Source organism: Toxotes jaculatrix, chromosome 1 (assembly GCF_017976425.1).
Source record: "Toxotes jaculatrix isolate fToxJac2 chromosome 1, fToxJac2.pri, whole genome shotgun sequence".
NCBI classification, from domain to species: domain Eukaryota; kingdom Metazoa; phylum Chordata; class Actinopteri; family Toxotidae; genus Toxotes; species Toxotes jaculatrix.
The window spans coordinates 16,822,830-16,837,110 of record NC_054394.1 but is presented as its reverse complement, the minus strand read 5'-3'; the positions used below and the strand labels follow the sequence as shown (position 1 = coordinate 16,837,110).

Sequence of the window (14,281 nt, the reverse complement as noted above, 5' to 3'; positions counted from 1 at the left end):
ACTAGAATAACAATAGGTATTAATATTTCCAAATCTTACCTCTCAGATTAGTAAGTTAGTCTAAACATCTTTTTATCAGTGGTTGCTTACACATTGTGTCATGACAGTTGTGTTGCAAGGAGCTGGGTGTTTTTCTTCCGACTAATACACAAGTCACAACATTTGTTTTATTGATCCCGATCATTTGTTGCCATGCTTGTGAATTTTCTGTATGTTAAGATTGCTTGTTGGTGAACCCACAAAGGTAGCACAAATGCCTCATAACTTGAGGTGAGTTAACTTCGGAAGAGCAAGGTGAACTTTAGTTGAGCTGTGGTTGTGTACTTTCCCGCTTTAAAAATTATACAGTTCAATCATATTTAAAATAATCTTAGTCAAACTGACAGTGACTGGATCAAAAAAAGTCCCAAACACCTCACACTTTTTTATCTCCTGGCTCACAATAACTGATTGTACAGACTTTAACAGACTCCGTCCATCATGGTCTGATTAGTCATGATGCTCAGCCGACAATCATAAAATGTATCCACCCTGTTCAGTTTAATCAGTCCTACACACAATGTGTAGCAAAACATTTCATTACAGATTGAAGATCCTAGTCTTCTAAATCAGCTGTGGTTGTGTGTGACTCTGTATATTTACAAACTCCCATAATAAGCCTTTGTTTGGAGTCTGGACAGAAAATAAAATACTGTAAATCTGTAGGAGCTGAACCAATTTATTAAGGAATTTAAAAAAAAAAGTTTTTTAAGCAAGTGCTTCTTCCATATTGGGTATGCTTTATATTATAAAGATCTTAATATGCCCATAGTTTTCTAGGCACAGTAAGTGTGGGCGATGAATTACGGATAAACATTTCCTGTGTTCCTCAGTGACGTATTTCTTTTTTTATGGTTTCCTGTTTGACCTCAGTGGAAACTAATTAGTCAAGTTATCCTTTAACATCATCACGTCCTCTCCTGAAAAAGTAAGACTTGTTAAATTAATTTTGTCCTCAGTAGGACTACAGAAGTAGTTTTTGTCATCAGTACTCAAACAGCGTTTTCTTACTCTTGGGTACTATTGAGGCTGTAACCATACAGTTGACTCTTCTGTCAACCACAGTCTATACAAATGAACTTGAAAGGTATCTAAATATCTGTTCAGTTTACCTAGTCTGTCCGGATAGTTGGGAAAACCTTGCAGACATTAATGCTCACTGATAAGATCAACTACTCCAAATACCATGTTGTTTTCCACCAGTGATACTCAAGCATCATTTTGGGATCATCCCATCATTAACAGTAGAGCTGTAATTTGCAGATTGCACAACATACCTTTAGACATTCAGGCAATTACAGTAGGTGTGGCATAGCACTTGTGGTATATGTACAAACTATATCATAGAAATCTGAGGATAGTTGTCATTCTAAATGCACATCTGTTTGTTTTTATTTTTTTACAAAATGAAACACAAAGTCTAATCGACAGAGAACAAGCAGATATTTAAGTCCCCAGGCTCACCACTTTACCAGGGAACAGTGTTCTGTTTTTCACCAAATGGTCTTACTGGTCATGACCAGGAATGTTATTTGTGCTCTGAATCACAGCATGCAGACTCATGAGTAATCCTACACACTTAAATCCTTTAACTATGTATGGGCTGTGGACAACAAGAAATCCAGACAATTACACCCATGTACTCGCAAAACTTCACCCAGGGGATGATGAGCTGTGTGGTTTGGCCTATCTCAGCAACTTGCTTAAAACCATTTTATGATATTTTGACGGAGAGAAAATGCACTATTGTGTCTGACCGGAGCTAGATTGATGAGTTGGTTTTGACACAGCCCTTAAGATGGAAAAACTCTAGAGCAGGGGTCCGTCTAACAAAGCAGGCCGAATAAAATTAGCTGGATAGATGCTGAATAAAGCCTTTAGATCTCTCAAATCTGAAACATGGGTTCGAGTAAAAACAGATGTCCCAGGTTTCTACTTGAATCAGTCACCTTTCTCATTAATCCAGCTTCATGAGATAGATCTCTGATCTGGGCTACATTTTATGATCCACAGCAATGCTAAAAAAAAGTGTTCTGTGGAAAACACCATGGCAACCATGTTGTACTGCCGGGCATTTTACCATTAACTATGTCCTAATGTGCACACGTTAGGCTGCTGACACCAGATGAAAAAGTCAGTTTGAAGTATCAAACAGAAATTCATGAGACAGATACCTATTCACTGCCAAAGAGGAGAACCACTATGTGCATGTGCAAGTCATTCCTCTGCTTCAAGAGGCTCCTGTAGTGTTGAAATGAAAAATGAATAATACATCATTAGATAAATAATCATCAAAATTCACCTGGTTGTGCTGCCCTGGCCTTTTCCCCGCAGGATAATAGGCTAAGTTTAGAGCTGCAGTAACTAGTTGATTAATCAATGAGTCGACAGCAAATGAATTGGCAACTATTTTGAGTCATGTTGGAAAAAACACAAAACCTCTCTGGTTCTAAGTTCTCTTGTAAATGTTTTTGTGGTTTCCTTCCTCTTCTACAAAAGTAACATCTTAGACTGTTGGTTGCACAGAGAAAGACGTCACCTTGCCACCTTGGGCTTTTGAAAACTGATGATTGCCTCTTTTTGCTGCATTTTATAAGCCAAATGAGTAATGGGTAAAATAATTGACTGATTAATTGATAATGAAAATAATTGTTAGTTGCAGCTCCAGTTAAATTAGCTGCTTTAGACCCTGGCTTCAGGAGGCTTTCTGCTGGGGACATATAGCATGAGAGCCGACAACATGACATCTCCATGAAAAACCTTAGGGTAAATGATATGGAACAGTCGCATCTGTTTAGCCTTCAGCATGTTATTGATGAATTCTCTCTGTTCATTAACTTTGAAAGGTGAGCTATAACCACAAGTGATGACTAAAATAAAGATGCTCTCCTGGACTACAGTGCCCTCACTGTGTAACGTCACTGTTCACTGATTAAAATGAAACTATTACTTCAGAGGTGGGAACAAACAAATCTGTTCAGCCTTTTTTTTGCCTACAGCTGATGGGAAATGAGAGTTGGTTTGTGAGAAATGTGTGGCATGGTGTGTCTGCGCTGTGGTGCTGTGTATGTAGCTCTGAGTCTGACTCTGCTGGTGCGTGCAGGTGTTAGAATTAGGCATGAGAGCTTGAGGGGAGGATCAAAGACTGCAGCTGGGCAGGTTTTATAGCTCTGATGATGGTTGTTTTTATTTTGCGTTCAGTCATTCTGCTCACACTATGGTATCCATACTACCTCTACCCTAAACATGTCAGATTGTTATGTTCCTCCCTCAAGCTGCTTGTGTGTAGACATTTTTTTTTGTAAACACGGTAATTAATAGTAACAGCATATGAGCTCAAAGCATACCACTGCTGTCTTATTATAGCCAGAAAGTTTTGGGTTCAGTCCCCACACCAGGCAACTTGAATCTTGACAAAGATAATTTTGACAACAGTATTCCGGTAATTGAAGTCGGTTGATTTCAATGGGGCAGCTATGACTCAGGGTAATCTAATCAGAGCAGGTAATCTAATCACTAATCACAGGGTTGGTGGTTTGATCCCTGGCTCCTCCTGCTCATGTGTTGAAGTGTCCTTGGGAAAGACACTGAACCCTAAATTGCTCCTGATGGCCAAACTGGTTAGACTGTGTGGTAGCTCGCTTCCACTGGTGTGTGAGTGGGTGAATGAGAGGCAAAATTGTAGTTTGGTGCTTTGGATGAGAGCACAGTGCAAATGCAGCCATTTACCATTTACAACAAATCTAAGAACCTGCTTGTTACAGTAAACGTTGCACCTGTTGAGTAGATCATAATTTTTGAAATGATTTTGTTTGATGATATAGAACTGATACAGTACATCTCCTAAAATGTCTTTACCTTCAGAATTAATTATACTGGTATGCACAACTTGTCACAACTAACAATATTAGTTATTTTGTTGAATAATCTTTGAGTTTATAAAATGTCAATTTTGAAAAATGCCCATTGGTGTTTCTTAGAGCACATGCTGTCGTCTTCAGATAACTTTTTTTTTTTTTTGACTGACCAGCAGTCCATGACCTGACTCATTTTTGTTGTGTTTACTTCAAAATGTATAAAAGATCTGTCAGTTGTCAGAACATTTGCAGATTAAATTTTTGTTGATCAATTAACTGTTTGAGCTGGTCACAATAATTACAAATTTAATGATTAATATCTTTAAATAAATTCTGAGTTCACTCATTGTCTTCATTTGTTGAATTAAGGATATTTATTCTTTAATATTTTAAGATGGTCGTGGTAGGACTGTTTTGTGTTTGTTTCTGTTGATGTCAAATGAAGTATGGCTTGAATTCGTCTTTTCAAACATAAAGATAACTTGTTGAGTTTGACCCATTAGTTACCCTGTGATGTAGGGGCTCAGTCACATCAGTAGAACAGTTGTCCCTTGGGTGCTGTTGGGCTGTCCGATGGCCACCTGTTGTCCTGTGTTTTCACTGTGTGGCTCCGGTCGACCCTCAGGATGCTTTTGTTTAATTCTGCATGTTGAATCGGTGACAGCTTTCTTATTTCAGACACATTCTCTGTTTGTTTTCTGTCCACATGAAGTGACTGTTCAGTAGGATTTGCTGGGGCATGAAAATGGAAACGGAACAAACCTTATTTTGTTTGTTTGTTTTCCCATAATGTTTTTAAGATCAGGAACATAGACAGCTGGCTAGTCATGTGGCTGACTGACGTGATGCATCTGTCCTTCTTTGTTGGTGCCAGTTCTTTAAGGCTGGTCTGGTGTGTCGGGGGCCAAAAGTCACTTGAAGTCCATTCCTTTTTCTGTCAGTTCTGATCAATCAGGGCAAGCTAGCCAATGTGACAGTGGGGTTGGTCGCTTGTCAGTGAGGAAACTTTGCGGTAACATTGTCTGACAGCAGCAAATTATATAAAACCCAGATGCACTAAGAGCACCAACTGTCTCTGCTGGCTTTAAAAGTCCTTCCCTTTTCTCCCCTCTCCTCTTCACTGTTAACAGAGATACAATAGATGATGCCAGTAAGGAATATTAATATTAATGCATCTGAAATGAAGCGAACTATCTGTATCAAAGTAAAAGGTTGCTACGACCATGTGATGAGCAAATGGATTATACCTCTCACTTTGACTCCACTTCTAAATCACAGGGCCATTTTAGGACAAGGGGAATAATTAAAACTAAGTTAAAGTAATAAAATTAAAAAACGGCTGACTCACTCAGTGGTAAATGGGTATTAACTGCCAACTTGCATCCCGGAATGGTTATTTTACATTTTAAAGACCTTTTCTTGCCCACGTCATCAGACTTCCACTGTAATTTTTCAAGGGGAACTTAAATTTTTGTGCTTCGTCCTGTTCCATTGCACTTCCATTACACCGGTATTTAAATAAATAGTGTAATGGGATTAGAGGAATTGCTATTAGTAGGAAGATGTGATTTGATAAGGAGGACTGACACAAGTTAAATAAATCTTAAGAATCATTATGGTGTAATCTGTGAATAGGATCAAATAGCCACAAGATCAAAGGCTTAATTGAAAACCGTTTGTTTTTTTATTTGATCATCTAAACTTGACAGCTGGTTAAAGTACTACTGTGGATGGAATTCTTTTTCTATTTTTTTAGGTCAGTCACGTGTTTCAAAACATTGTGCCTTTCTGTCTGTGGCCTGAGGCTTTCACCATCTATTCCATCTTGTATGCAGCTCATGAAAGTTCCCTCACTGATGATGCGGCTTAGAGCCTCAATATTTAACTTGCTCTTTGCAATGTTGCACGACTACATTCTGGCTCTGCCTTGTGTTGTGTAATTTACTGCGTTTGGATTAACTGCACTGATCCTCTTGTTTAAAGTCAACCTATTACTGTCATAACAGAGAGGTGAAGCTGTTATGACAACTTTTAACTTGTGTTTCAGTGCTATGTTTTAGTTTTTAATGTAAAAAAGGTCAAATGAAAGTATTATATAAGAGGTGTCAATAGCGCCATTTCCAAGAAGGTATTTGTGCTTCCTCCTCCTAGAATATGAAAGACGTTACTGGTGTTCACTCATGGAAAAAAAAAACCCACTTATGAGATACACTGTTTTGAGGATGCAAAATAAATCTATTATTCTCCTTCTTAACCAGAGGTGGAAGAAAAAAATGTGAAAAATAAATAAACAACTCATCTATTCCTATGCTCACGTCAAAGAAAGAAAAATATAGCGTTTCTCAGAATTGTGTGACTTCCCCTCTTGTGAACAGTGGTTTCTGTTTCTGGGGGTGGATAAAAACGCCTGTGTTCATTCAGCTGCTCTGTTTAGAGACCAGATGCCTTCAGAGCGTGTTCTCCTGGTCCACCCCAGGGCTTTGCATGTAAGGGAGGATTGTGTTTGGCATACTGTGCCCTCACTGTACTCCATGGCACCATCTTGGCCTATTTCTGCTATCTAATGTGGTGATTTCTTTCAACTTTCTGAAGAGGTTAGACCCGTTTATGAAGATTATTAATATTCTGTTCAGCACAAGATTAAAGGAGAAGCAAAAGAGATGGATATTATCTGTAGTTCTGATGAAGTACATGAAATGACATTCTCCTATCAGTAACTCGTAACACTGCAGTGCACTTAAAGGCAGGCTCTGTAAGAAGTTCACTTTAATCTAGTCCACAGTTTTCTTACTAGTTCAAAAGATATGGCAGAGGGATGAAATTCTAATCTCTTCCTTCCACATTTGGTTGAGTTTCCCCTATATGTTTTAAAGCCTCCTTTCTCAAAGGACCTCCTAGTATGGTGTCAGTATTGTTTCCTCAAATGTTTTAATATCGACATTATTTGCATGTGACTTTTGGTTCGTTTATACCACATTCACACATGAGAATTGTTTGAGCAGGTGATGAGAGCACATTAATCAAGCGGAGAGATTCACCATTCATTTCCTTTGGCCACCACAGTCCGTATGCCATTACCTAGGTTTCCATGCAAATCCAAAAACATTATTCAGTCACACTTTGAGCAATGTTTATGCCTAAAGATAAAAGTCAGTATCAAAAAGTAGTATAGTATACTAAAGAGTGTTCTTCATTGTCTTTACTTTGCCATGAAGTTGTTGGTTATCTCACCTGCTGAAAGTGGTAATTGCTGACGGTCTCACTCTGTCATTCTCTCCGTCAGGACTCTGTGGAGATGTAATTGTGTAAACTGCAACTCCTCAATTTAGAGGCTCTGCTAAACTGTTGGTTCTGTGTTGCCTGATAAGGGCTAAATTACGTCTGACCCATCTCTCAGTTGAAACTTCATTGCAAGGTACAACCACTGTGAATTAGAAAATACCAGAAATGAGAGACTGCAGGTATAGAGTCCATAATTGGACTGAAGCAATTAACTTGGGGGGGGATCAGGAGGTTGAAGACATTTGCTGGAAAATCATCTGACAGGATAGAGAGGATGGGAGAAAAAGCTACATGCTGAGCACTGAAAGGAGCTACTCTGCATGATTTGTACTGTCCCACACAGGCGCTTCTCCTTTTTTGTGCCACATTGCCACCAAACGCACATCATCTGCCAGAAACGAGTCTCAACAGTGTCATAAAGCCCTATCAGGATTAAATCCACACCTCGTTGTTTTTTCACCAAACTGTAGCTCCCTACCACGATGCTGTCATGTGTTTCATCTGACTTTGTAACAGGGTGTGAAATGAGCTTTTGAAATGTCACAAAAACTTTGAGTTATATGTGTTTTTCCAGCAGCAGAATTGAGATGAATAATAGGGTTTCCTCAACGAAAATGCAGCTGTGTCAGTGTACATGCCCACATGAAAAATGGAAAGAGCCTTTTAGGATTTAATTAATATTGAGAGGGTTATTGCTCATTTATGTCAGCTAATATTTGCAGTATTACTTACTCTGAAGGCGAAAACAAAGATGTGTAAGGATATTCTAATGTAAACACAAAATGGAGGCATAAACTAAGGCAGCACAGCCTTTTTAATATGTGGAGGACAAATAATTTAAAGTTAACCTTTGGTGCAAACATCACAAAATTATTATGAATATGACAAATGCCTTTTCAGTCATTATACGCCTCCTTAATTGACAAAAGAACACACTGAGTGAGCCCAGGATTGTGTTTGCAGTATTAATACTTTGTTTCTGATTCTGCCCTCTCCTTTCAGTGTTTTTAATCATTTATGATATAAAGTCTACATCTAACACAAACTTGGATGGAAACCAGCTATTGAGACAGCATCCCTGATTCTATTCATCCATGATGCGTTGCTAACTTACAATACCCCGAGGGCCTTTCCAGGGTCCTTGAGTCAAATATGTTGCTCAAACACACCAGCTGTATAGATCGCCACCTCTAAATATTTTATCATGCTTAAGCATGTTTTGTAAGCTGGTTTACTTGTGCAGTATCTTCATTAATCTTTAACACACCACTCTGTGTACTGTGGCTCTGCCCTACTTTAGCCAATGAGGGCTGATGGCTCTAACAGCAGAGTGTGCAGCACTATACAGTCAGTGAAGCATGTCCCTTAGAGATGGTGCTGCTTTGAAGTGCTGTAATCATAGCGCTGCAAACACAGTTCCGTCAGAACTGATGGGTTTTGGCCCTTGTTTGGTATGGACCCATTAAGAGGCCGGGCTTTTCATCCAGAGAGGAATGTATCGTTTCTCATCTCAGGATGGTTTATCAGCGACAGAGTGGTATATCTCTGCAGTGTCTTTGGTATCGCTGCATTGTGCCTTTGGTCCTTGCGGTTTTGTCAGTAAGAGAGCCTCCCTTTATTCCACACTTAGACCCAGTCCTCATTTCATCTCAGTGCAGGTACTCCTCTTTGAAAGTTAATGAACTGCAGAGATTGACTAATCCTGTTTGCTCTGCTGGAGACTTCTGCAGTGAGAGGGAGGACTTTGGAGCCAATGTACCTGAAATCAAATCCTAAACCATTACCACCATAAAACCATGTAACTGATACAGTGTATTAGAATAATTGTGTTAATCATCTAAAATGTAAGCATCTGAATTGTTAAACTAAACTTCATAGGGAATAAAACTTTCTACATGAATCGATCTTTCTATTATTTCTGAAACTATAAAAATGGCAGCAAAAATTAGGGTAGCGCTAATGTAATGTAATGTAATGTAATGTAATGTAATGTAATTTGTAGAGGAAATCTTTGTAAATAATTTAAGAAAATAAAAGGATGACACTGCATTTCAGAAATCCAATAACTATACATGGGGAACCTGAATTGCCCATATGTTAGCACACTGCAGTATTTAGATTAGCAGATATTACATTTCCTGAAAAATGTAGTCAAAATTGTCGCATCTCACTAGAATCTCCAGAGGGCAAGATATATTTTTTTGTTAAATCCTCAAATGAATCTGTTTTTAAATAGTTTGTTACATAATGAATGCAAGCATAACAACTTTCATTGCAATTTGAGGGTAACAAAATACGACTTGAGACTGTTCTTGAAAATCATGTATGCCACATTTTATAAGACAAGCGTATGAAAATGATTCCGTAGTGGGATACTTTTAATAACAGGAAAATAAGAGAGATAAACGGGTTCTGAGCACTGAACTTCAGTCATCATTCTTCAGTAGCTGCTTCATGGAACAAAATAGACTCACGCCTACACACTTCTTACAGCTGCAAAACAAGCTGGGCAACTAGAGAATTGCCTTTAGTTCTTTTGATCCACCTATAACCTTGCTATTTTTATGCATAGAAGGTGTTATGTGAGCAGGGTAAAGCTACCAATCTGATTTTAATTATGTCCAAGTAGGACGCTTTTTCACAAATTTGCTTGTGTCCATGAACCTTCCAGATGTTATCATATAAGGGATTTCTGACCAGGTAGTTTATTAAACCAAATTTTCAGGCAGCATACTTTTGAATTCTTCATTATATTGATACTAATACAACAACATGTGTGCAAAGCATCACAACTGTGGTATAAGCTACCACATGTGTGGACACTGCATTTCTCTATCGATAACTGTTTTTTACCCCAAATGCTAGGTAAAGACAATTTGATTCTAACAATCTGAAACACCTTTCACTCAAAGAGATTTGTTTTCTCAGCTCAGTTTGTTGGTACTTTCATTATAGCTCAACCACTGATAACATTTTGCAGCCCTGTACGTGTTTATCTTTTAGAATCAGTTATTAATCAGAAAGACTCTACGTCAGGTCAAACCAATAATTCCTGCGTTGTCAAAAAAAACTGCCAGTGTTTTGACCCAAAGTAATAGTAGTAGAGGCCAACATCCTGAGAAGACAAAAACAGCACATGAATCTGGAGACAGTCTGAGGATGACATCAATGTCTGGACGAAGCCGCCACTGGCTTCACTCACTCTCCTTAAAAAAAAAAAAAAAAACATCATTCTGAAGGCAAAGATGAAAAAAAAAAAAATAACAGATTGGTCAGCAGGAGGCCGTCTCCAGCCTAGAGCAAAGGAATGAACACCCATGTTGCCAGGGGTCCTGGGAACTGCAGCAGCAAAGGCCCAGCAGCACTCAATCATTACTTTGCTCTCCCACAGAGGAGCGATGGGGGCTGGGATGGAGCAGAACCACACACAGGTCACAGGGGCTGTAACAAGAGCCAGATGTGCTGAGGGGACACGGAAATACATGGACAGGCACCTCTCTGGCTTTTACATATGAGCCTGCTCACATGTGCGTACATGCGCACACATACACTCAGAGGAGGTTGAGGTATTTGAAGAATGTCAGTACTGAAGTAGAAAATAACTACTTTTTTTATGTTCATATGTGATAATAACAGGAACAATAGTGGTAGTCTGCTATTTTTGTTTGTGCAGTTTTGCTTGATTTTTCGAACAAAACTCAACGTTTGAAATCGCAAGCCTTCACTTAAACACGTAAAACAACGTCGTAAACAGAGTACCTACTTGTTAAATGTATTTTATATTTAACTCTGCTGGTCAAGATGTCTTGGTAAACTCTAGGTAGCAAACAAGTACAGACCTAAAATGAAAAAATGAAAGAATGTGTTGTTTTCCTTTGTTATATATCACTAAAGGGGAAATCCTTGGTTTTGGTCTTTTGGTACAAATAAAAAAAACCCCAAAAAACAGATTAATTAATTTATGAAAATAATCACTTTTTGCAGCCCTAAAGCACTGCAGCTTTTAAAGAAGGCAGGAGCATTTTCGGTTGGCAGTGCAGACTTTTTCCCACAGGCTAACGTTTCAGCAGCAACATGCCTTCTTCAGAGCTTCTTCAGATCCTTCAGCTCCTGCTTTCTTTGCAGGTTACTATGCTTGTTTACTACCTAAAGATTATTGTCTATTGTAATACTTGAATGTAATAAAACTGTCAATATCAAGATCTTTCTTAGGTGTGCTGCAGCAGTATTTTAGCATTAAGAACTAGCAGCATCTTTGTGTCCTAGTGGTTTTAGATGCAATACAATTCCAGGTGTTTAATGATTTGGTTAAAATAAAGGCTGCTGGTCAATTTTTAATGCCCTTTGTTAGGACGTTGTAATGTATGCAAAAGAAAATATAAGGTGAAAGAAACAGGCTTTTGAATGTAAGGTCACAAATTTTATCCCCGTACTTGCACTATAAATCTGGGTGAGGAAATGAACACATCACTTTAAGGAAGGAAGACAATTCACAGGGCCGTTAAACAATGCATTTACCCATGTGCTCCAGTGGCCATGAGATAAGACTATGGTTGTTGCGGTGGGCCCCCTCCAGGTGTGAATCTTTTATTGTTACCGAAATCCATGCTCGACAGGGACCGGACAGAGAAAGTTAAATTGTTAAGTTGCTGCAGTGAGCCATATTGTTCTCAGCACTGTGTTAGAGGTAACTGATCTATCTGTGGATTTAGTTGGTTTTGGCTTGGATCTCATGTCATGGTGCATGTAACGAGGACAGAACGATCCTGTCTAACCAGGACTGCATGACCCAACCTCCACACACACCCAACCTCCACACACACACACACACACACACACACACACACACACACACACACACACACACACACACACACACACACACACACACACACACACACACACACACACACGCTGACCTGGGAGGCGGAGCAGTCGTTTGTGGGACAATTTGAAAAGGGTCTGAACTTAGATCTGATAAGCCTTCTACAATGAAAACAATGAGGTGAACGTTTTAAAGCCTGTAACTGGCCTAATGGAGGCAGCAGTGTGGGAGGAATGCAGCATTTGGGTGGAGCTCTTTTATGACGGCTGCAAGTGATTTTTTTTCCCCCCTCTTTGTAACAAGACTCTTGCTAAGTTGTAACAGATCTGCAGTTTTGAGCTGTTTGGTTGTGCTGCAGTGTAGCAGAGATGCTGGATTTAGGTTGCGGATCAGTTGTCGTTTTCATTTACAGAGTTAGTTTAGCTACCCAGGACATCCAGGGATGGAAAGCAGGTTTCTATTTGTCACCATGAGGATCAAATTTAACATCATGTGTGATAATTGTACAGTTTCCTTGTTGTGATGTACATAGTGTACAGTTTAGAAACACATGCACATGCATGCTTTTGTGTGCCTGCCAGTTGCTGTGTTACTGAATTAGAATCTAAGGGACGTCTGGTTTCTCTCATCAGTTGTATCCTTTCCTTCCTTAGCCTGAATGACCTCAAGATGTTGATGCAGTTGCTTTTATCCACATGCTGAATCTGTCTTGGAAGAAATCTTGTCTAAACAGTGTCTGGCACAAAGTGGCTGATAAAAATATTATGCCAACAAACAAACACCTCTCTCTTTCTCCCTCTCTTGTGTATTGTTGCATCTTAAATTAATTTTTCAGAGCTTTTCAGCACTTCCAATCATGCACCAAGCTATTCCCTTCTTGCAGCACTGCACTTTGAGTAGGTGCTTATTGGTTTTGGAATGTTCCCAGTAATGTTTTGGTAACCTGCCAGCTTGGCAGAAATGGTTCCTAAATGTGCTAGAGGTAGAGTTTATTTCTTTCCTGATATCCTTTGAAAAAGGAGTGTTTGTTCTTTCAGGTTGTTATGTCATCTGTTTTATTGATGTGACAGCCTCGTCAGGTCTCTGTGTTCTTCGGTTTTCATGGAAGTCCTTAAAGTTGGCTAGTTTGAACTTGATAGTCGAGTGACACAAGCTCTAAAACACAGGATTTCTTTCTAGGTCATCCATCCATGTTTCAAAGGAAGTGGAATTTATCACGTCTGTGTACAGTATCAGTCGCTAGTGTGTGTGCTTGAGTGTTCATGAATATTTTATTGCTGATCTAAGCTATGCATCACCAGGTGTTTGTGAAATTGAATCCCTGGATGCCTGGTATTGAAGACGGAGCTCATCTTCTTTATTGTGTGTGATGATTTTGCTGACTGAAGCCATGCTGACTGAATTGAATGCCTTATATAGTCGTTTTTTAAATGCGGTGGTTTCCTTCCACTGGGCTGTTGGACTGGGAATAATACAGTAATAATACACAACTTGTTTTTGACTGCTGTGAGGAACACTGTGCAGTTAGAGTTTCTTGTTTGGTTATGCTGTTTTGTCATTTATATTGGGGCTGGGCGATATGGTTCAACTCAATATCAAAATAATTTTTTTTATGATAGTAATATTCTGAGATGTCACCTCTCTAAGGCTGCAACCAGTGATTATTTTCATTCATAAAATGGTCCAAAATGGTGAAAGATGCCAGTCACAATTTCCCTGATGTCTTCGCTTGTTTTGACTGACAAAACGCCCCCAAACCCGCAAACATTCAATTTACAATATGTTAAAACAGAGAAAAGCAGCAATTCCTTACATTTGAGATTTTAGCTTAACAGTTAACTTAACGTCTTCATCAATTTTAGTTATCACTATTCTCGGCATATTATTTTGTCAGATTGATTAAGCACCTAACTGTTATGCTTCCACACTGACGACAGCCATGGCTGTCTGTCCGTTCATTCGTCCTTCCCATTCACATGAAATCCCAGGTACAGTGCATGTTCCTGGTACGCTTTCCAGGAACGCCTCCTTTAAGGCATTCATGAGATAAGATCATATAGAATCAAACTGACATTTAAACCAATGAACTGGGTCCCATTGTTGTGCATTTTATCAGGCAAAAATCAGTGTAAAAGAATAGTAAGTTTTTGGTTGAAATAATTAATTTGGGCTAAAGAAACTAACATAAGGATAGCACCATTTTGTATGATTATGCCATCAAAAAAACTGAAAGTTTATTTTATTTTTATCTGTTTATTTGCCTGGGACATTGATCAAG

At 38.9% G+C, this 14,281-nt stretch overlaps 1 protein-coding gene across 3 annotated transcripts in view; it reads left to right on the top strand.

The window, feature by feature from the left end:
• furina (furin (paired basic amino acid cleaving enzyme) a) overlaps positions 1-14,281 on the top strand; it is a 79,130-nt gene that overhangs the window by 7,225 nt on the left and 57,624 nt on the right. The window lies entirely within an intron of this gene.